At 36.5% G+C, this 24,816-nt stretch overlaps 1 long non-coding RNA gene and 1 pseudogene across 4 annotated transcripts in view; one reads left to right on the top strand and one right to left on the bottom strand.

The window, feature by feature from the left end:
- Positions 1 to 24,816, top strand: part of LOC141424113 (uncharacterized) — a 365,978-nt gene that overhangs the window by 229,105 nt on the left and 112,057 nt on the right. The window lies entirely within an intron of this gene.
- On the bottom strand, positions 11,934 to 15,012 carry LOC109703428 (RNA-binding protein EWS pseudogene; annotated as a pseudogene).

Raw genomic sequence — 24,816 nt, 5'->3', positions numbered from 1 at the left:
CTTTCCCAGGCTGACCCGTGACTGTAGGGCTTGCTTTCTCTTCTTTTTTCTTCTTCCCTAAAGTCTTCTACAGCTCCCAGAAGCTTCAGAGGTTTGAAATTTCTGTGTTTATTTACATACACTGAGCCTTCTCCTGTGTGCCTGGCTGTGACCAGCTGGAGCTAAATGGCAGGCCTCCATTAGTATTTGGTTTTTAAATTTTTGATGAAGTAAACTTTATGCTTGTTTTGTCAAAAGAGCGGGTAATATTACATTACCTGTTTATTATTACCAACTTGCCAATGCTTCTGGCTGATTTTTGAAAGCACATGTTCAAAGACAAATCTTGTTTAGAATATCTCAGCAGCCTCTGTGTTTTGAGATACTATTGACTACTCAGGACACTGGAGAAAATGAGAAAAAAAATATTGATTTTTAACTTGCATGTCTATTACCTTGAAAAACAGAGTGGAAATAAACTGAATTTTTATATGTACATCAAAACAGCAATTTTTATTTTCTAGAAAATAGCCTGTTCTTTTTCAGCTGTACAGGAAAATGAGCTTAAACATGAAGAAGTGCTGTGAGCTATAACACTATAATCTACAATGGTGTCGCAGCCCATACTTCTCAAAACTAGCTCAGTATTTCCCAAATATTTTTGTCACTGGGGAATCCTTTAATTACTTTTACTTTTAACTTATAAGTTTATCTTTGGAAAAGCTTTGACAACAAAGTCCTTATCGAATAGTAGTTGCTTTTCTCGTTTTTAATCAATGGTATATAAAACTGAGAACAGGACCTGGCATTGTCATGACACGATTGGTCGTGACAAAATTTAATTGTGGCAGATATAGTTAAAACCCATGAAATACGCATGCTCATTTAGCTTACCTAAATGTGGCTGCAGACAAATGTCACATTTTGGGGAGAAGGGGTGTTTGTCCCAACACTCCATGTACTGAGAGATGTCTTAATGGTGTCCCAGTCCTGGCAGATGACTTGTCTCATTTTGTGTTTTAGCTTCTCTGTGAGCAGGAGGGTTTGCACATCCATAGGTTATTTGGTATTCTTTATCTCTGATGCATGGTCTGGGTTTTGCCTGTATACTGTAATTGTAACTGAGGATTGTGGGGTTTGAAAGATGTGCCTAATTAAGGATGGCCCTAGGATGAGGACAGAGGGGATAACCGTCGAGAGTGGGCAGGTGCTTACCAATATTTTGTACGTAATATAATCTTCTAAACCAGGCACTTACCAGACTGCACCATGGCGTCCCTTGTGCACTCCTTTCTCTTACTGCCCATCTCAAGTTGATTCCTGTAACTGTTGATATCCTCATTTTCTTGAAAGGTTTAGGTCTAATACACTCTCCTCTGGTTACTCATTTTGTCAGTTTTCCATTATTTGAAAATTTGTTATAGAATTATTAACATTAGTGAATAAAAATGTTTCTTCCCACATGAGGATGAAAAGTACTATATGGACAGGATTTTTTTCCTGGTGGTACTGGGTTTGAATTTTGTGCCTCACACTTGGTGGGCCCACACTCTACCACTTAAAACACACCCCTGGCCCTTTTGGCTGTAGTTGTTTTTCAGGTACGATCTTGTGCTTTTGCTTGGGGCCAGCCTCAGACTGTGATGCTCCTACGTATGTGTCCCATATAGCTGGAATTACAGAAACAAACCACTACACTTGATTTACATGTTGAGATGGGGTCTTGCTAACTTTTTGCCAATGCTGGCCTCAAACCATGATCCTCCTTATCTCCATCTCCCAGATGATATACATGGCCACCATGCCAGGACTTTATTATAAATACATATGTATTGTTATTATATTCTTTTACATTTTTATTGTGCATTATATCTTTTAAATTTTCTAGTATTATTCTTATTTTAAAATTAATATATCCCAAATTGTGTTTTTAAATATCAAGTTGACTTTAAAGAATTCAGGTTTCTCTTAGTTATCTACCTGAATAACTTTTGCAGCACTAAAAAAACTTGGCCACCCCTCTTTCTGTTTCTCTTTCCTTTTCTAGTTGGATTAGATTTCTTTATTTGCTTTATCTTCTTTTTAATCTTGCTGCTAAAGTATTACATACTCCTTTGTTTTCCTTCCCTGACTTTATTTTCTAATAACTGCTTTAGTGTTTTTCTCTCCCTCTTTAATATTAGGAGGGTTGATTTCAATTCCTTACTTTGATATTTCTCAACCTGGACATTTTGCACTGCTGTCTTTTTGGCTGGTTGTCTATAAATGATAGACGTTCAGTTTGTTTTCATAGTACAAGGTATTTTTAAATCATCCATTAATTAAATGGTGTGGTGGAGACTAGTGGGAGGCTTTCTGACATCCATTGTCCCCTTTTTCCCAGCCATAAGATGCCCACGGTTCAGTAGAAGCAGATAAATACCAGAATAAAAGGCACATTTTCCTGTCTTCATTGCAGCCATGACTAACTCTAGTCAAGCAAATCCAAGTGTGCAGCAGCTTCTGGGACTCCTAATGTGCAGTGGCCTACCTTGACTTCATTTTTAAAATCATTCCCCTGTTCCTCTGATATAGAACTGACCCCTGGAGCGCTAACTCCCATGTTTACAACCATAAAGACAAAGACTATACCCACAGATGCTGAAGCCAGGGGCTGCAAGGAATCTTGGTTCCTAAAGAGTCAGTGAAGAGCCACCTCCTCCCTGTGGACTGCTAAGAAATAAAATCCAATTTGCTCTAACCATGATATTAGACTCCATTATACTCAGGTGATTCTAATTCTAAGTAGTCTGCACAGTATTACATATGTTAATATAGACATGCCTGGATTCTGACACTAGGCCCTTAATTATAGTGTCTAAGGTGGTTCATTTACTTAAAGGAATTGTAATCTCATCTGTGCTTACTCAAATTTCATAGAGAATTGTTTGTTCATCATAAAAAAACCTGAAATCTCTGGTCTGTAAAAATCCAAATATGGCACAGCGTGACAGATGCTTATAATCACGGCTGTCTTTTGCAACCCTAAGCAATGCTTTTGAATCTCCTGGGTCCCTCTTTACAACCTGCACATTTTAATTAATCCTTCAGTTACTTGAGTTGACTTGCATAATTCTTAAACTGCATGGGTGAAAACAATGACTTGACATAGATGACTTGGCAGTTTTATAAACTGGTAATTGGAAATCAATGTGCTCTAAGCTTCAGGCAGAAAACATAATGAGTAGGTCAGTCCACAGGGATGAAAGATTATATGTTAATCCTATAAAAAGGTCAGCACTGTGCTAATTAAATTAAACCTGAGAGGCATTCCTGGTGCCATACGAATTACAACCTTCCTTCAGCAAATATAGGGTTGACACGGGATAGTTATATTGCACTGATTCACTTATCGCCCGTGTTTAATTTATATTTTGCATATATTTAAGTATAATGTGGACTCAACAGTGCCTTTCTCTTTTGAAAAATAAGCAAATACAACTAATGGAAATTAAATGTTTGTTAGAACTGTTAGACAAAAGACACTGGTTGTTAAAAATAGTTCTCAGATTGATTAAGATATTTTAATAAGTACAGTACCCACTTATATTTTAGGTCAAGACTCAGATGTCAGGAATGCTTTCTGCTGTTGGAGCTTCATGGCTCTTTCCATTTACCTGTGCTTTAAGTCCTCACCTATGTTATTATAGTTAGTTGTTTTTATTTCTCTCTTCTGATTTGTTTTTTCCATACTGTGGCTTGAACTCCGGGCCTACACCTTGAGCCGCTCCACTAGTCCTTTTTTTTTTTTAAATAGATTTAAACATCAATCTTGTCTCAACAGTAACGTTTATACCAGGTGGTCTTGAGAAGGCTATTCATAAACCTAACACCTCCCTTTCCTCTCCTAGTACATGAAATCAGTAACAGTACTATCTCATAACTTTTGCAGTGAATTAAAACGTATGTACTGTGCTTTTCACTGCACTTAGTGAATGATAAACTTTAGTACATATTAGCTATAATAACTTTATTCTCATGTCAGAGCTTTTAGATTTTAAAGCCAATGAATCTTTACTATCAAATCAATTCCTGACTTTGTTTTTCTCTCAGGGTGGCCAGATATCTAAGAAGCAAGTAACTTCATATGGAGAATTACTAGGAAAGGGGAATTCGACTTTTTCAAAAATAAGTTGGAAAATGTCTGTGAGACATGAGCCTTCGTTAAAAGAGTTTTGGAGAAATGCAATAGAAGTTGAGAAACTCTGACGTTTAGATTTGGCCAATTCGAAGACCTAACATGAGTTTTGTTGCATTTCAAAATCAAAACTATGCTACCCCAGGCTGTGTATGTGTACTTACATCAGGTATGGAGTAAGCAGCTGGAAGCTGGCTAGGTAATCTATCATTGCCTTGTAGTCAATTTAAAAAGTGCAGGCAGAGCGATCTCCTTGACCTTCACCTAAGAGACTGACATTCCAAATCAAATTTGATGAATGAGTCTTCTGAGTGCATACAGCTGGGCATTTGCATTAAAGTCTGATTGGTTTGCATATTTTAGTAGATTCCAAAGACGAATACCCTCTAAGAAAATTTTTACATCCAAACCTGTTTTCAAATATCTGAAATAGTGTTCTGTACAGAATGAGACAGATAAATATGTATTTCCACCAAAATGTACTAGTAGGAAATATGGTTGATTACATTTTGTCTTTCACTTACTGAAATGTGATCATTATTTAGACTATATAGCAATATGGAAAAATTGCAATATTAAAAAGTTAAAAAGCTGAGTAAAGCAGTGACAATAAATGTTGACTGCAACTACATAAAATACATGCACAAACACTAGAAGGTAGCAGGGCACAGTGGTGCACAGCTATAATCCCAGCACTTGAGAGGTTGAGGCCAGTCTGAACTATGTAGTGAAACCCTGTCTCAGAAAACAAAATCAAGAGATTCCAAGATGGTGACTAGAGGGAGGAAGCAGAAACTGTGCCTCCTAAAGTAAAATCTTGGAGAGATGCTTGAGATACACCTTGCAGGAAAAACCACCAAGAAGAGGTAAAACTCCAACACCTCCACATCCCCAGCCCACACATAGCATCCCCACTCCATGGTAAATGGAGAAACCAGGAGGGCTCCCACACCACCAGACTCCAGCTCTTACTGGCTCAAGAGAAGCAGACCACCAGGTGAGCTAAGTGACACGCGGTACTCCCACAACTAAGAGATAGCATAGATAAATGGGACTTCATAAAAATAAAAAGCTTCTGCTCAACAAAAGAAATGGTCTCTAAACTGAAGAGACTACCCACAAGAGTGGGAGAAAATATTTGCCAGCTACACATCAGACAAAGGACTGATAACCAGAATATATAGGGAACTTAAAAAATTAAATTCTCCCAAAACTAATGAACCAATAAAGAAATGGGCAAGTAAACTAAACAGAACTTTCTCAAAAGCAGAAATTTAAATGGCCAAAAAACACATGAAAAACTGCTCACCATCTCTAGCAATAAAGGAAATGCAAATTAAAACCACATTAAGATTCCACCTCACCCCTGTTAGAATAGCCATCATTAGCAACACCACCAACAACAGGTGTTGGCGAGGATGCAGGGAAAAAGGAACCCTCTTACACTGCTGGTGGGAATGTAAACTAGTACAACCACTCTGGAAAAAAATTTGGAGGGTACTTAAAAAGCTAAACATTGATCTACCATTTGATCCAGCAATACCACTTTTGGGGATATACCCAAAAGACTGCGACACAGGTTACTCCAGAGGCACCTGCACACCCATGTTTATTGCAGCACTATTCACAATAGCCAAGTTGTGGAAACAGCCAAGATGCCCTACCACTGATGAATGGATTAAGAAAATGTGGTATTTATAAACAATGAAATTTTATGCAGCCATGAAGAAGAATGAAATGTTATCATTCACAGGTAAACGGATGGAACCTCACTGGAGTGAGGTTAGCCTGGCCCAAAAGACTAAAAATTGTGTGTTCTCCCTCATATGCAGACATTAGATCAAGGGCAAACACAACAAGGGGATTGGACTTTGATCACATGGTAAGACGAGAGCACACAAGGGAGGGGTGAGGATAGGTAAGACACCTAAAAAACTAGATAGCATTTGTTGCCCTCAACGTAGAGAAACTAAAGCAGATACTTTAAAGCAACTGAGGCCAATAGGAGAAGGGGACCAGGAACTAGAGAAAAGGTTAGTTCGAGAAGAATTAACTTAGAAGGTAACACACATGCACAGGAAATCAATGTGAGACAACTCCTTGTATAGCTATCCTTATCTCAACTAGCAAAAACCCTTGGTCCTTCCTATTATTGCTTATACTCTCTCTTCAACAAAATTAGAGATAAGGGCAAAATAGTTTCTGCCTGGAAGTGAGGGGGTGGGGGGAAAAGGGAGGGTGTGGGGTGGTTAAGGGAGGTGATGGCAGGAAGCAGGGAGAAATGACCCAAACATTGTAAGTACATATGAGTAAAATAAAAAAAAAAAATTGAATGAATACAAACCAAAAAACCACTAGAAGGAAATCTATAATCTTAGTGTAGGTATAGTGTTAAGGTAGCAGGATGTGTAATACAGCTCTTCTGTCAAATGTTAAAAACAAAGACAGTGACACTGTTACTTGATCATTTTTATTTTACTTAAAAATTACAAAATAGAAAGACATGTGTGTGACCCCAAAACTTCCTGTTATAAAAATTTGCTATTTAATGAATACAACTAAATTTTTTGTAGGATAAAAACATGTAAATTTTGATTCCCAAATGTTTATGTATACCTTGTTTAGTACCTACTGTGCACCAGGAACTGAAATAAATGTTGAAGATACCAAAATAAAATTATATCACTTTTACTTTTAAAGGACTAACTGCCTGTTTTCCTGAAAGGAGTGCATCTCTAATAGCAAACGGAAGGCTATTTGATCACCTGGCCTTTGTGGCCCTGGGTTCCTAGTTGAATTAATTGTCAGGCAATTCTTTGGACTTTTAGGTTCTGATGCCCGCTTTCTGAAATCAATATTCTGGCCCATTCAGATATTCACACCTCGAACCAAATGGCAATATGGTTATAGAATATTGGAATGCAATGACTTCTGTAATTGCATAAATACACATTTTTCAAGAGAAGTTATTACTGAGCATTACTTTGGGCTAAATAGCCAGAAACTGAAAATACTTATGGAGAAATATGAATTTATAGGCCCCTACTTACTGAATACCTTAGTCAGGAGTCTTCAGTGTGTATCATTAGGACACACACACATAATGAGAAGGGCTTTTTTTGTGGTGGTGGTTCTGGGGTTTGACCTCAGGGCCTTTCACTTGCTAGGCAAGTGTTCTACCACTTGAATCACTCCATCAGTCCTACGGTAAGAGTTTTATTAAGAAGTTGGCTCCTGCGATTATGAAGGCAGAGAAGTGTCACAGTATGTCATTTGAAAGCTAGAGAACCAGGAAAGCTGGTGAGATAATTTAGTCTGAGGCTGACAGCCCAGAGCACCAACTTGCAAGCATGGAAGATGGATGTCCCAGTGTGGGGTGGTGGTTGAGATAGAGAATGAATTTGTGCTTCCTCTGACTTTGTGTTCTGTTTGGTCCTGAATAAACTGCACGAAGTCCGCCCACTTTGGGGAAGGCAGATTTGTAGCCAGTGCACTGATTCAAATGTTAATCTCTTTTGGAGACATTTGATAGTTATACCCGGAAGCAATGTTACCAGCTCTCTGGGCATGCCTTTGCCTACTCAAGTTGATGTACAAAATTAGCATTCTCCATTGTACTCACCATAACTGAAAGACAACACTTTCCCTTGAAATTCAAAACCTTTTGCTAACTATTCAAATAATTGCTTATTTTAGAAAACAGATTGTTCTAGTCACATCCTAGAACTTGGATGAGTTAAACTTTGGATGTCACCTGAGTTTATTGAAAATGATATTCTTAATATTAGGACTAGGTGCTAGTTCCCGCAGGAGAAGGCAAGAATATTTATAATAAATGGCACCCTATGTATATTTATTTGGTATTTTGGCACAGGGTCTTGCTATGTAGCTCAGGCCTCAATTCATAATCATCCTGCTATACCTCCTGACTGTTGGGATTACAGGCATAGATATCCAGGCCTGAATTGTTTTTTTTTTTTAGAAGTATGAGAGTTTGAACTCAGAGATTCATGCTTGCTGCTTGCCCTGTACCTCCAGCCCTTTTGCTTGGGTAATTTTGGAGCTATGATCCCACTTTTTGCACAGGCTGGCCCAGACTACAGTCCTATTTTATGCTTCCTGCACTATCTGGGATGACATGCACACACCACCATGCCCAGCTTTTTTTTTTTCCCATTGCGATGAGATCTCACAAAATTTTTTTGCCTGGGCTGGGCTCGAGCTCTGATCCTCCCGATCTCAGCCTCCCATGTAGCTTGGGATGGTAGGTATGTGCCCAGCTATGGGTTGAGATGGGGTATCACTGACTGTTTTTCCAGGCTGGCCTGGAATGGCTATTCTAATCTCAGCCTCCCACATAGCTAGTATTATAGGCATGACCCCCTGTGCCCAACTATTTGTGATATTTTTAAAGGCCCTAAATAGTTGTCACTACACTCATACCATTGTAGCCATGGGAGAGAGGATCTGAGACCCTCTGAGGATACCAAAATTCAAGGATGCTCCAGTCATATAAAATATTTTGGTATTGCATATAATCTGTGCACATCCTCTTGAATACTTTAAATCACCTCTAGATTACTAGCAATACCTAACACAATGTAAATGGTATGCAAATAGATGTTATGCTGCATTGCTTAGGTACATGTTCAGTACTGATGCAGCATTTTGTCGGAAGGGGATATTTTCAATCCAGAGTTGGTTGAATCCTAAATCCACAAATACAGAAACTAGATGCAGAGGGCTGACTTTAATAATTTCTATTACTTGTGATATTATTACATATATATAACTTAAGTAAAAACTTTTAGGAAAATTTATAAACGAATACTAATAGGCACTTCAGGGAAATTATAATTTAGAAATACATATTATAATGGGAAACAATATTGTTATTTTTGAGCATTATTTGAATCACAAGCATTAAGAATGTAAGTACAAATGTAATGCAAATGGACTGAAGTGAACTATAACTGTTGGAGGGGATTTTTGGATCATTTCAACTTAAAATGTGTATCTTTTCCCATTGTGCAGTCCCAGTGACTTTGAGAATGAGTTTCTTTTAGTGTCTATATGTCCTGGTCTGAGGGTTCACTAATGATTGTTTGATGTAGCTGTTCATGAGGAATTTTTAGACTTGGACACATAAGTGGCTTTCCCTATTGACAACTTTCTGACTCCTTTTTAAGAAGAAAGATAAGGTAAGGAACAAAGTAGATCCCTCTTATTCCCTAATCTCCCATATTTGACTGTGAACTTTCCCAAGAGTGTCAGTGAATATTTTTGACAAGGCCAACATTGCAGTTGTATTAAAAATATTTCTCACAGCTTCATATAAACTCCTTTTTGGACACAGAAATCTGTAAATTCTCTTGGCGTGGGCATTCTGGGGTTGTGGAGCTGCCACTTCATGTCAACATAAAATCCAGAGCTACCAGAGCTATTGTGGTTCCATTCCAGTCCTTTCTTCTCAGTGATGGGCCTTATCCTGGAAGGGAGCCTTTTCTGGTTAGTTTTCTCTCAACAGGACTGCATCAGCTCCTTTCCTTTTATACAGTGAATCTCTTGCATTACCCACTGCTGAGTAGGTAAGTCCCAGTTCAGAACAATTGGTTGCAAGGCTTTCCTGTGAGAATATCTGTTGACTATCCCACCAGACTCCTCACTGCTTCTTTGTGTGTTTCCCCTGAAAACGCTAATACCGTGAGCTCTTGCAGGTGTTGATGAATTTTCTGAGCACTATTGAATACTGAAGGAGATAAGGCTAGCTTGTCACCTGATTTTATTATAAATGCTTTTTATGAGTTTTTAATTTTGTATTTCATGTCTCTGAGCTTGTGTGTTTGTAATTCAGAGACTAAAAGACTGCGCCCCCATCATCTCCCCCTTATGGTCTTCTTTTCCTCTCCTTTGAAAGAGAAGTAAATGGTGATGGGAGAGTGACTGTGCCATAGCTCACACCTTCCTGTCCTGTTCTAATGTCTTTGTCCTGAGGTTGATGTTTGGGATTTTCATTCTCCAACTTTTCATTCTTACTAGATATGCATATGCATAGAATGGATTGCAGGCACCTGTAGTCCGAAGCCAGTGGGAATGACATGGCCACACAATAACCTTTGCTGTCACCTGAAAGTAACCTTGAAAAATGTACTGTGGTTATTACCTTTACTTTTGCACCTTAAAGAGTAAGCACAAAACCAGATTTTCTAGAGAAGGTCACAGGGACCCACAAGGATACAAAACTCTCTTGTGAATCCTCTTGAGAATTCTTAAATTGCTAATGGTATTCTCATCCCACTCAAGAGATTTCTCAGTGACTTGAAGGAGAGGTTCCCCTCCTGGGAAGAGCACAGCTGAGCTGATGATTTTACAGCATCTCTCAAGATGTGAGTTCTTTTATCTTTTATTCTATTAAAGGGAGTGTGTCCTTTGCTTGTGTTTGTGGTATATTTCTGTCAATCACCTTACTTCTTTGATACATACAAAATATCTATCTATAAAAATATATATTACTATTTTATGTTTCCAAATTTTTCATTAATGGAAGCACATTTTCTTTTGCAACTTGCCTCATTGCCTCAGCATTACGTTTTCAAAATTTATTCATTTTGATGAAAATCTAGCTCACTCAATTTATTTAGTGTACAGAATGTATCTTATCCATTTTTGTGTTAATGGATGTTTTCACATATAGACTATGTTCACCACCTAATGACAGACCCAAGAATTTCTCCAAGGCATGCAGCTACAATTAGGCTATGCACCTAATCAAGTTCATTAGATCTCACTTTCCATACAGGTTTCCTGATTTTAAACTCCCTTAATAAGAATTTTTTGTTTACCCAAATTTCTAAATTTGATTCAAGTTATGAGTTACCACTCTAATAAGTTTGAAATTATATTCTGTTGTTTTAATTAGTGTAATCCTGTTTAATAGTGAGATTGACTATCTTTTGTACATGTTTATTGAAATCTGTGTTTCCTTTTTTGTGAATTATATGTTTATAATGTTTGCACATTTTGCTGTGGAATTGTGTGTTTAATTTTAAAGGGTCTTAGGAGATTTTGTTCATATGCAAGAGTTCTTACATGTTCTGAATATTAAACTTTTATTAGTATGTTTCAATGTAAGCTGCACACATCAAAACACTTGATTTCATAACATTTTAATAATAACTAGATTTAGACATTTACTGTTCCTGTATTTTGGTAAAATTCAGGTACGATGAAATGAAAAATTTAAGTATACCATTTGATGAGTTTTAACAAATCCACACCCCTGTGCAACACAGACATCTATTGAGACATAGAGCAGTACCATTATTCTGGAGGTTCCCCGTAATCCTCCACACTCACAGGAATAATTGTTTTTAATTGTTCTCATCATGAATTATTTTGTATATTTTGGAACTTCATGTAAATGGAATCATGTAATATGTACTCTTGTGAAAGATTTTTTTCTCTTCTCGGCGCATTTTGAGATTTATTCACATGGTTATGCGTGTTGGTAGTAACATAACTTTTTATTATCAAGTGCTAATCTTTTCTATGGATATATCACAACATTTTCTGGTGATGGAGACCTCTTGTGCTGGCTAGGAAGTGCTCTACCACTTGATTCACATCCCCTATCCCTGTTTCCAGCTTTTGGTTGCTATGATTCAAGCTTTTTTTTTTTTTAAACCATTTAACTTGTTATACTGTTTTTTCACAAATGGTGGAAGTACTAAAATATAGACAAGGAATGATCATTATATGTGCTACAGGGCTGGTCCTGTCAGAGTGAACTCTGCTGCCCGTAGCTACTGCTCCATTGGCTACATTGATTTGGAACCTGGCTGTAGGATCCAGTCTTGGGGGGACAGGTAACTAGTGAGAGGCTGCTGCCATAGCTGCTTTGTTGACCATAGCTACTCTGCTGTTCATAGCTGCTCTATAGCTCCTAGGTGTTCTGCTGAGAGCAACGGCTGTGGTTGTGACTAGTCAGCTGTGAAGAGGAATAACTGTCGGAGGATATGATGGAGGTGCGGTAACTAGTTGCATGGGGTAGTTCCCAGGAACCTGGGAATAACTGCAGTTATTCTGTCCATATCCTAGGTGGGGCTGGTTATAACCCCCTGTGCTGTCTTGTTACCATCTTGCTGTCTTGTTACCATCTTGCTGTCTTGTTACCATCTTGCTGTCTTGCAAGTACAGTGGCTGTTGGTTGCTGCCCATAGGCTGGATAAGCATGTTGAGTGCCATAAACAAACTGAGCTGCATAGGTGGCTTGGGTGGTGATGACCATAACCATGGTGATGTCATATGCACCAGTGCCATACCCATGGACAGGTTGGCTGTGTGCCTGGGGGGGCGAATGGAGTAGATAACCAGTGGGATGCTGTTCATAAGAAGTTGCATGTGTGGTCTGCCTACAGGTGGCAGTGGTCTGAGTCTGGGTGTAGCTGAGATCAGTAGGCTGTCCATAGTTCCATAGCTTTGTTGTTCATATGCCTGCGTGGTCTATGCACATCCTTGAGCTGCCTAGGCAGCATAAACTCTGTGGCTCTGCAGTGCTGCAGCTTGCCTGTAGTATTATAATCCCGGGATGCATTTTCTCTCTTTCCTACCGGTTCTCTCAATGTCAGTCTCCCTCTTGCTTTCCCTCTCTGATGCAAGCTTTTAAAAACATTTTACATGGCATTTTTGTGACCATATAGTCTCATATCTTGGGGTTGACCTTAGAAGTGAATTCCATGGGACATCAGATAATGTGTGTTTTGTCATGTAAAAGCTGTCACATATTTTCTCAAAATGTCTGTCACTTTACATCCATTGACAGTGAGGAAAGGTCCAGTTTGTTTATACCCTTGCAAACATTTGTATTGTTAGTTTTCAAGTTTTAGTTATGGTTGCACATTGTAGTTTACATCTTGAATCTCTGGTGCCTAATAATATTAAATAATTCTTCACATGCTTATTGGATAGCCATAAATCTTTGTCACTGTTCAAATATTTCTCCTTTTATTTGTTGGCTTCTTGGACTTTTTATTAATGAATAGTAGAAATTCTTTATTTGATCTGGATGCCAGTACTTTGTTTTGGAAATGTTTTCTTTCAGTTTGTGGCTTGCCTATTCTTTTTCTCTATAGTGCCTTTTGATGAGCAGGGGTTTTCAATTTTGATGAAGATTATCTTTTATTCTTTTATGTTAGTACTTTTCACATTGAAGATATATTTCTATTTCCATGTTTACTTCTAAAAGATTTATGGCTGTACATTTTGCATTGAAATTTATAATACATTTTGAATTAATTTTGGAGCAAGGTAAGACACAGGACTCAAGGTGAGTTTTTCCCATAAAACTAACTAGTTGTTCCAACACTGTTTACTCAAATGACATTCATTTCCACCATGGGAAATTAATTACAGCTTAGATTGTGATTCTCTCTTTTTGTAAATGAACCTTTAATTCTGAAACTCTGTTAAATAGTTGAATATTGCTTTGTAAATTATTTAGAATTAGCTACATAAATCTGCCATCTGCAAATAAGAAAAGTTCTTGTTTTGGCAACTTTGTGAAAAATCAAATATTAATGTAAAATGGGCCTATTTTTGTGCTCTCTATGTCTTTCCATTAGTCAATTTCTCTGTCTTCATGTCAATATCAGACTATTGTGGTTAATTGTAGTTCTTGATATCAGTGATAGAAGTCATTCAGCTTTTCTTCTTGTTTTTGAAGATTAATATGTGTATTTTAGGTCCTTTGCATTCTTGGATAAATTTTATTTTATTTTATTTATTTTTTTTATTATTCATATGTGCATACAATGCTTGGGTCATTGGGTCATTCCCCCCCACCCCTTACAACCCACCCCGCCCCCTCCCTCTCCCCCCCACCCCCTCAATACCCTGCAGAAACTATTTTGCCCTTATTATCTCTAATTTTGTTGAAGAGAGAGTTTAAGCAATAATAGGAAGGAACAAGGGTTTTTGCTAGTAGAGATAAGGATAGCTATACAGGGAGTTGACTCACATTAATTTCCTGTGCATGTGTGTTATCTTCTAGGTAACCTTTTCTCTAGTTCCTGGTCCCCTTCTCCTATTGGCCTCAGTTGCTTTTAAGGTATCTGCTTTAGTTTCTCTGCATTGAGTGCAACAAATGCTATCTAATTTTTTAGGATAAATTTTAAAATAAGCTGACGAAGCCTTATAAGAAAGTTCTGTGGGACCATGACTGGGATTGTGTTGAATATTTGGATCAATGTGGAACAAAGACATTGTAGCAATATTGAACTTCCAATTCAAAAACATGGCATAGCTTTCCATTTAATTATTTCCTTTTACTACTTCTCTCAGCAATCTTGTATAATTTTTAGAATAGAGGTCATATCTTTGCTTAGGTTTACTTCTGGGTTTTGCTTTTTAACATGGGATATTTGAAATTGCTTTTTTATATTTATTCCCAATTATTTGTCTGTAATAAAAAATCTGATTCATTTTTGTAAGTGAACCTTTAATTAAAACCTGTTAAATGCTAATATTTGAATACTTTGTATATTATTTATGTAAATAATAAATTTACATAAATAATAAATCTACATAAATAATAAATAAATGTGTCATCTGCAAATAATAGTTTTTTTACTTTTTCTTTCTGATTTTTGTGTTATTGATTCTTTTTTCCCTGCTTTAGTTACTAAGTAGGACTTTACACAGTGTTGAGTAGCAGCACTGAGAGTAGGCATCCTTACTTTTTAGAGGGAAAGTGTTCGATACTTTGCCATCAGGTATGATGTCACTGTACATACCTTCTTATCGGGTCCAGGAGGGTCTTGTCTATTCCAAGTTTGCAGGGATTTTTGTTTGTTTTCCATGAAGGGGTTTTGAATTTTGTCAAATGTTTTTCATGCATCTTTGGAAATTGTCATTTTCTCTTAATTCAGTTAACATACTGAATTACAGCCACTGACTTTAAAATGTTTATCTGTAATCCTAGGATGTACACTTACCATAATTACCATATTGTATTGTATCTTACACATTGCTAAACTTGGCTGGCTAAGATTTTGTTGAGTTTTTTTCTCTATGGACATGAGGAATAATAATTTTTAATTTTCCTTTTTTGCTTGCTTGTTTACCTACTTCTATTTCTACATGTTTGTATGGTTTTGGTATTAGGCTAAACTAACATCATTAAAAGTGCTGGGAGGAGTTCCTTCCCACTTAATGCAGCAGTACTGCTGTGAGTAATTATGGTTCCTCCTCCACAATTGTTTGGTAGAATTCACCAGAGAAACTACCTGAACATTAGAGGTTTGTGGTTTTTAAAATAACAAATTCCATTTCTTTAATGGAGGGCTTCTCAGAATTTGTTTTATCTTCTTTCCATTTAGTACATTTTTATTCTTCAAGGAACATGTCCATTTTATTTAGATCATTGAATTTCTGGACGTAAGATTGCTCATAATATTCAGGAGTTTTGTCTGGGTTTCTGCTACTGATAGTAGCTGAGAATTATTTTCTTATCAAGGTAGGTCATAAAGTTCTCATTTAGCAGAGTTGATAAACCCCTTTCAAAGGTAATTTTTCCTTGTATATCTTCTCTTATTTTTAGTCCAGCCACGCTGTCATTAGTAGACACACAACTTAAAATGATTGTACTATTATTCCAGATGAAGAATTTAGTATTTTCAAAGACCTTAAATAATATATAGTCCAGGAATAAGACATATTGTTGGTGTGTACAGGGCCAAATCTGGACTTGAGAAGAAGGGAGAGTAAGCACTTGAGTGTCAGATTTAGGTAAGTTTGGACTTTAACTTGCAGGTTTTCTGGAGGATATTACATGTTCCTCACAGAGAAAAAACAGCAGCAAGGCTTTGTTGAGAATAATCACACTGGTAGTAGAACAGAGAATGACAGGGAAGTTCAGCTAGACACTGAGAAAGAACAACTAGTTCTGAGAATCTAACACCTGATATTTTACTTTCCCTTACTGCAAATGGTGTACACAATTTTCTGCTTAACACTCAATTACCCATACCTACCATAGTAATCATTGCACAATAATCATTTAGAGTAGCATTATCATTTTTAAGTCTTATGGGAACTTTTGGTGTCTTATTTAAGAATAATAGCTTAGAGCTAGTAGAGTAGCTCAAATGGTAGAGTGTCTGCCTTGCAAGCAAGAGGCCCTGAGTTCAAACCCCAGTACAGCCCAAAAAATAATACTTTGCTTAATTAAAGGCTGCCATTTTTTCTCCTAATTTTTCAAGTAGCTGTTTATATGTAGATGATATATTTTAGGTATGTTTTGGTTCTGTATTTAACCATATGGCTCTTGTCCATTTTGAGCTAATTTTTGGAGATGGTACAAGGGAAGGATAAAAGTCTGTTTGGTTTCAGTAAAGATGTCCAGTGGTTCAGCCCCATTTGTTGAACAGAATAACCTTTCTCCTTTGAACTGTGTATTTGTTGAAAATCAATTGGTAATGTGTATAAGGCTCTATTTCTGGAGTCTATATTGTGTTCCATGGATCTACATATCCATTTATTTTTCCTGTGCCATACTGTATTGATTACTGTTGCTTTGTGGTAAGTCTTGAAATCAAGTGGTTTAAGTTCTCTTCCTTTGTTTTTCTTCTTCAAAATGGTTTTAGTTCTTCTTCTTTTGTGTTTCCACATAATTTTCAAATTATCTTATTAATTTATATAAAAATGGTGTTGAGACTTTAATGGTAATTATTAAATCCAGAAGAGTTTTTAAGATAATAATGTTTAAACAACATTAAGACTTGCAATCTATGAACACAGCGTATGTCCTTATACTGTTTCTTTAGCACTTCCATTAGTGTTTTCTAGTTTTCCCTGTGTATCTTGCACATATTTTGTTAGATTTATCAGTAAATATTTAATGTTTTAAGAACTTTTAAATTCTAGTTTCCAGTTATTCATTTCTATCATTTCTCCAATTTATTTTTATATTGACCTTGTAAACTGCAAACATCCTAATCTTCAGAATTAATTTTACTGAAATCTTTTGTAGACTGAGATTTTCTAGGGAAACAACCATGTAGAACATGGGTGGTAACACTTTTTTTTTCCTGTGTATCTTCTGTTTTCTTCTTCATTGCACTGGTGAGTACCTCTAGTATAAAACTATAAAGGAATGATGAGAATGGATATATTGGGGAGAAAGCATGCAGCCTGTCAGTATTAAGTAATCTGTTGGCAATACAATTTTGAAGAAACTTCTATTCTTAGTTTCCTAAAAAATTTAACATGAATGCAACTTGAGTTTTGTCAAATATTTTTCTATATGTATTAAGATGTTTATATTGCTTTTCCCTTTAGTCTGCTTTTCTCTTTTCTTTAGTCTGTTAATTATACAGACTGATGTATGAGTGCAGAACCAGTCCTCTTCCTGCTAGAATGTAAGCTCTAGAGGGCAGGCAGGATTGTGCTGGAGTAGGCTTCCACTGACTTGTAAGAGCTGATAATATTATGGAATTTTGTGGATTAAATTATTAAAATTAATTTAACAATTGTCAAGCCCCTGGCAGATAGGAATCAGCTATAGTGGGAATATTCATCCTACAGAGAGTCAGTCAGAGGCTGTGCCATTTTAAACAGTCTCACAACATCTCTTCAAAGGAGGCCCTAACTCTTCTATCAAGAAGAGCAGTATCACTTTGCAAGAAGACATGTGTGACAGGATATACATGTGCAGCAATGTTTAGAAAATAGTTTTCACCGTTCCCTCCACTAGTATATCCTAAGTGTCTATATTGGTACCTTGCACACAGTTTGCTGAATAAATATTTATGCAAATAAATGAATGAACCATTTATTAATTCTGCCCTGCTGACACTGAATGGAACTGAATGTGTCATTCTGCCTAGAAAGAGCCTTGGTCTCACTCTCTGGTATCCCAAGTTGGGAATTTGCAGTAGCCTAGGCAATCAGCCTTGGAGAATGCTCATTCTCCTTGCTACTACCACAGAGTGTTGGTCACACTCAGAGATGAAAAGACAAGGGAGTAAAAGTACATTATTTTTCCTTTTTTATTTCTGAAACATTTTTATGAATACATGACAGTTATACAGGGGGTTTTGTTGTGACATTTCCATATATACATGTATTATACCCCAGTTTGATTCATCCTCTCCATTATTCCAACTCTATTCCCCTTCTTTTCTTTATTGTTGTGTGGGTGGGGGTACATTGTGGCATTTACAAAGGTCCTTACAATGCATCAAATATATCATACTTGAATTCAACCTCTCCACCACTTTATCCCGCCGCCCCTGATTCCTGGGACAGTTTCAATAGGTATCATTTTTGCATTCACATACATGTGTACACATTATTTGCACCGTATTCGTCCTCCTATCCCCTGCCACCTCCCTGCTCCCACTGGTGCCAAGCCCTTCACCACACCCCCCGCAGGACCTGTTTCGCCCTCCTCTTCTCTGATTTTGTAGAAGAAAAAAGATAAAAGATAAATGATGTTTTTGCTAGTTTGAGATGAAGATAGCTGCATGGGGAGTTTCCTCGTGATATTTCCATGTATATATGTATCATATATAACTGGTTCATCTCCTCTAATCCTCTTCATTCCTCCCTAGTCTTCCCATGGTGGCCCCAGCCAGTTTAAGATTTCTATAATTTTTCCTAAAAAATACTCTTAGGTTAAATAAAATAACTTTTCAGTAAAACACAATAACGTCAACTATTTCACAACATTTGTATCTAGTTTTAGTCAATGGAAGTTTTTCATTCATATAATCATCTCTGCTTTAAAAATGCAAGTTATAAATGTTCAGTTGGAAATGTCTCAGGCTTCTGTATGGCACACGGTACACATGGAGCATTGGAGGCATGCACTACTGTTGGGATTTGGTCATTCCACAGAGTAACGTTTGTGAACTAATGCATCATGATTTCTGTTTGGATCTGTTAGGTGATAATTTTGACTTCTATCTCTCATGTTTTAACTTTCTGTGTCTCTGTGTCTGCAACAGTTAAGTTGGGATCATCATAGTAGTTACTTAGTATTGCTGTTGTGAAGGTTAAATTGCTTAATGAAGGAAACAAGTACAATACCTGCATAAAGTTAAGTGCTTAATTTGGCATTTATTCTTACAATATTCTGCCCTAATGAGTGGTGGTACCACCCATTTGTCACCAGAGCAAGAATCCTGGGGAGCATTTTCGGATTGCCCTTTTATTTCTCCACAAATCACTAAATGTCCAGATGTCACCAATTATTACAGTATTCCATGTACTCAATGAGTTTTCTTCAATCCAATTTTGCTCCCTAGCCATGTGATAGCCACAGAGCAATCAGAATAAATTTTTTTTGGCGGTACTGGGCCTCACATTTGCTAGGTGATTATTTTACAGCCACTCTACCAGCCCCAATCAGAATAATTTTTATAATGCATGCTATAGTTTGAAGGTAGTCTGCCACCCAGAGGTCCTTATATTGGAAGTTTGGTTCCCAGAGTGGCAGTGTTGGAAAGTGTTATATAGAACCTAAAGGAGTTGTAGATTTCTGCATAGTAATTGAGTCACGGGGGTCATTGCCCTCAGGAGCATTTGATGCAATTCTTGTGGCTCCTGGTTAGTTCTCTTGAGTGGGTATTGTAAAAGAGCTATCCTTTTCTGTCCCTGGCCTCCTATCTGACCTTGTGATGGGCTTTTCTCAAATGCAGACTGACCACACTGCTGTCAAGCCATGGTGTGATGTAGCCAGGGTGCTCATGCAACAGCCAGCACCATGCTGTTGGAACTGTCAGCCTCCAGAACTGAGAGCTAAATAAACTTTGAGTATGGGATATTTTACTTGGATATTTTATTACAGCAATGGAAAGTGGACCAATACACTGCAGAATTATAGTACACCATTTTCCTGCATAAAATCCTCCACTGACTCCTCATCTTTGGTATGGTTGGTTGTACCAGACCCTCCGAAATTTGGCTTCTGCTTAGTTAATTACTTAGCCTCATTTCTTGCTGTACAAACTTTCATAAAGCTCCATAAGAGGTTGAGTTTTTCCTCTCTTCTCTTATTTTGGTCTTGAAATTTCTATTTATTCTCCAAAGCTCAGCTCAGGTAGTATGCCTCCAGATATGACTGGCCCACTTAAGTGAGGGTGGGGGTCTGCTCAATGCTTCTCCAAGTGACCTATGGATATTTCTCTTGGAGTCTTGAAAACTTCTGAGCACGTCTTGTGCATGGTTGGTCTCTTCTGATAGAATGTAAACTTTTTCTGGAATTAAAAAAATTGTCTCAGGCACCTTTATGTATGGCATATATTATCTATTATCTGCTCAATGCCAGTTGAGTGAAAAAATGAATGAACATATACAAAACTGTGGTGTTGTTTGATAAATCACACAACATTTTTGGTATTATGTTTTTTACTTTCAAAAATAAATATCTTGGTATTTCTTCCTTCAGATTTAAAGGTTTTTTCCAAAATGAACTTAAAAAAATAGGGGTCTCAATTTAGAAGACCCTTGTGATGAAATCAATTCTTATTAAATTTGTAGTTGCTTAGAGATAAGGACAGAAGAGAGCATAAAAAGTTAATTAAGGAAATAAGAATTCATGGAAATGTTTTGTCATCCCTGAAATTGCAAATGGAATTGAAAATACACTATTTCTAATGGCTTCTTGTTATATGTTCTTTTCGCTGCATATACTATTCCATTAAACTGTCGTCCCTCATCCCAGGGCCATATTTCCATGCAAGAGCTGGGACAGCTTTATTGGAACATCAGCCAGATGAATGCCAAGACTGAGAGCCCCTCATACTTTTATCCGACAGCAATAAGAACTCAAAATTATGGGTTGTAATTACATATTGATGCTGGATGACTTAGAATGTAAAATGAGTGCTTGTTTTGGTGAAAATTACATCATTTAAATCATTTGGGGATCTTAATAAAAATTAACTTTGTGTCATTTTGAGAATATATTCTCATTACAGAAATAATTGTTTTATTGGAAATTGAGAGCATTTGCTCTTTAAGATGGCTGTCAGTAAGGTCATCCAAGTCATATGGGGCTATGAGGACTTGAAATGTGTGGGAAATTCCAACTGATCTTGTCAGTGTAAAATACATAAAAGATTTCATAGACTTAGTTAAGAAAAGAATATAAATTATCTGAATTATTATTTCTTGAAATAATATTGGAATGTTGGGTCAAATAAAATATACTACTAAAATTAAAAACAAGAAAATCAAGATACTAGGAAATATTAAGCTATATATGTGGCTTGCATTATATTTCTATTGAACACTTTGCATTCATGTGGCTCCCACTTTGTCACTTCCATGTGCATGGGTTCCTGAGAAAATCTGGTTAAGTACTATTAACGAAGCTAATGCAGCCTCTTTATATCAAGATATGTAATAATTCATGCATAGAGCAGGTAAATGTATGCAAATACTTTTTTGTGTAATAGTATTTAAATATGGAATGCCTGACCTAATTTTGTGAATAGGTGTAATAGTTTATATCTTGGATCAGAGATTTTATGTTCTTTTACATTTTGAAATTAAATTATGCTTCTGGATCTTTAATGGAATTCTTACTTGTTTCTCTTATTTTCTCTAAAATCTCTGAAAGGAGTTGGGGAATTGGAGCTTGACTGCAGTAGTACTTGGTCATCACTTTCTGATTCCCTCTCAATCTCTATAGCAGTGAATCAGACTTGGGGATGCATATCAAGGAACTTTGGGGGAGAAGATCTCCCCTGGTGTGGGCACTGTGTGAAACAAGGCAGTCCTGGAAGTGGACCAAGTATGGGGAAGCTGAAGCCAAAGCACAAGCAGGCTGTTAGTACAGAGTGACAGATTTTGCATAGGTTGCAACAGTTGGGCTCTGTGGCAACCAGACCAGAGTGAGAGTAAACAAGGGTGGCAGGCAGTGGTAGAAATTCCCTTGAGCTGCAGGACCAGTGGCAGATGGTGTTTTTATGGGACATTAGTGGCACTGGGCTAAGTGCAGGGGTCTTTGGGATACCAGCTCATGTTAGACAACAATTATAATTTGTGCAAGTTTGACCATATTGTAAAATAAAATTTCTATTTTATGTAGAAATTAGTGAATGCAATTTGTGAATTGTGCCAAGCAATTATACTGTGCTACAAAACTGAACAGAACTTTACACCGTAAAAAAGCTGAAATCATGCCCCACATATGGAAGAAATCAGATGTGATCATTTGGCTCAAAATTCTTAACTAAGCTCTCTTGTATCTGCTTTTTATTTTAGCACCATTGTCAAACGTCAGACCTCTGTATTCTTTTAAACTTGATACATGGTTTTCAAAAATAGTTCAAAATTCAAAGATAGTAACAACTATCTTCAGTGTATCTTCCACAGCCACATACACACACAACAAAACAATAACAAGTTTTTTGTTTGTGTTTTGCTAACATGATAACAATTTTAATTTTACTTAAATATACTCTTCTTAGCATAGTTTTATTATGATCTATTTGTGTGTGCTAATAGTTTTATGTATCAATCAGCTTCTTGGTAACTATTCTAAGAATAATGCCATTAAATTTTCTGAATAATCTCTCAAGGGATAAAATAATTCAAAGCAAACACATTATAGGAAAAAAAAAGGGGTATGACTTAGGAAGAGCTGTGTTGAGAAGAGGAAGTCAGAAGGCCTGGAGCTGAATCTGTGGAATTCCAAGAGAGCCTTCCTGGTTGCAAAGTTTCTTTTTCTGTTGATACTGAATTTTTTTTTTTTTTTTTTTACTTTCTAAGTCTCCTGTTTTCTCACCCTAACATCTTTAAACTCTTAGTGCTGAATACACAGACAGGTACAATATAGTGACCCAACTCAAGTCTGACCACAATTGCTTTCTATCCACTTTCTGGAGCTGTAGTCTATGACAACATATAGGGGGTTAGCTGACTGATAAAATACAGACTCTAGAATAAAGTAGCAATTTGGTAAGACTATGAACTTCAGTAATCCCTAGTTGGATTACTTAACTTTTTAATGTTTGTCTTTCATGAAAATTGAGTTTAAAATAGTGGCTGCCTTATGGGCTGCTAAGCAAATTGCATGAGATTTTAAGTGATAAGTGTTTAGCCAGTTTCTTGCATACAGTAAGCACTCAAAAATGTTGGTTATTCTTGTAATTGAGAACAAAGACTATCTCAATTCACTGTCATGTCTTTTTTAGCCCCTTTTTGAATAACTCCCCATATGTATAGGATTATAGAAAAAGTTGGATTTTGTAGAAGATATTGGCAGGAGACAGTTGATAGACAAACATAACTCAAGACACTTTTAGGGAAATCCTATGTCTATCTTACCAATAGTTTCCATAACAACAAGAGCCTGATGACCATCATCAAGTTTTGTATATGCAGAAACATCATGGAATCCAATTATTTTTAATGAAGTTCTGACTTTTCAAAACATAAATCATGAACAAACGTTAAAAAATTAAGGTTGCCCTGAAGACTGTCAGAATGTTACTCTATACTGACTCAGATTTATCAATTATGTTTATTACATTTTTTCTCTTTTAATTAAAAGGTGGTAGATAGTCATGCTATGAATTGTATACTCTGTCACTTCTATCAAAACATTTCATATGAGACACAGAAACAGTCTCCTGATTGGAGATTTTTTTTATGTGCTGATACCATTCCCATTTATCAAGGTAGTATTATGAAAAGAAAGAGGCTATTTGGTGGATTCAATGACTCTTAAAATTTGATACATCATAGCATATCAGAAAATGAAATCTGAGGAATAACAAGATAATCGATGACAGAAGAATACCAAATGAGAGAAACAAATGAAAAGGCACCATTTGTTAAATACATATAAGAGAAAGTACTAGCATACTTTGTGTTACCAAGATTATAGATAGCTCAAAATGGAGGATGTATGAATTTTACATATCTGATAAAATTTTATATTGTCATTAAAAATTTTTGGCCAATTAGCTCCAGAGACTTTCCACTTTAATTGATTACTTGAGATGTAAAGAGGGGTAACTGTTTTCATTTGTTCACCATCTTTAGGAATATGTGCCAGATGCTCCATAGAAATAGGATAAGGTTTGGAGGAAGCAGTGGACAAGATGGCACAGTGGATTAAAACAAGCTTTTTATGCAGAAAAATTGGGAATAGAGAAAGTTTACTAACCTTGGGTCTTCACATTTGTCATCTGTAAAATGGGTTTTATAACAGAATGTACCTCGTGGGAATTTTGTGAGATTTTAATAAATCACTGTAAAGTTCTTAGAAAACTTTGTCACAGAATAAGCACTACAATGATTAATATCATTTTAGCAGTATGTTGCTCTCATTATTTTTATCACTTCACTTAATTAAGCTCTAATTTTTCATTTAAAATTTATTCTAGAATAAATTTAGAAACTGTGTTTTTAAAATAATGAGATAAGGATGTGATTAAATAGAGGTTTCTCTTTATAATCATGTAAATCAACATTAAAATTCAATCTGTATTAATTTTAGAAAAAGATTTATTCCCCTTACATCATTTGAATAGGTGGCTATTGTTAGTTATGTTTTGGGCTGATCCTGTGGGACTGATGTTGCTTCGTCCTGCACTGTGTGGATCATTGCAGTTTATGTACTGGATGCACTGGACAATTGGAAGACA

The sequence above is a fragment of the Castor canadensis genome, chromosome 6 (assembly GCF_047511655.1).
Source record: "Castor canadensis chromosome 6, mCasCan1.hap1v2, whole genome shotgun sequence".
NCBI lineage: Eukaryota > Metazoa > Chordata > Mammalia > Rodentia > Castoridae > Castor > Castor canadensis.
This window is presented reverse-complemented; position numbering and strand designations above follow the sequence as displayed.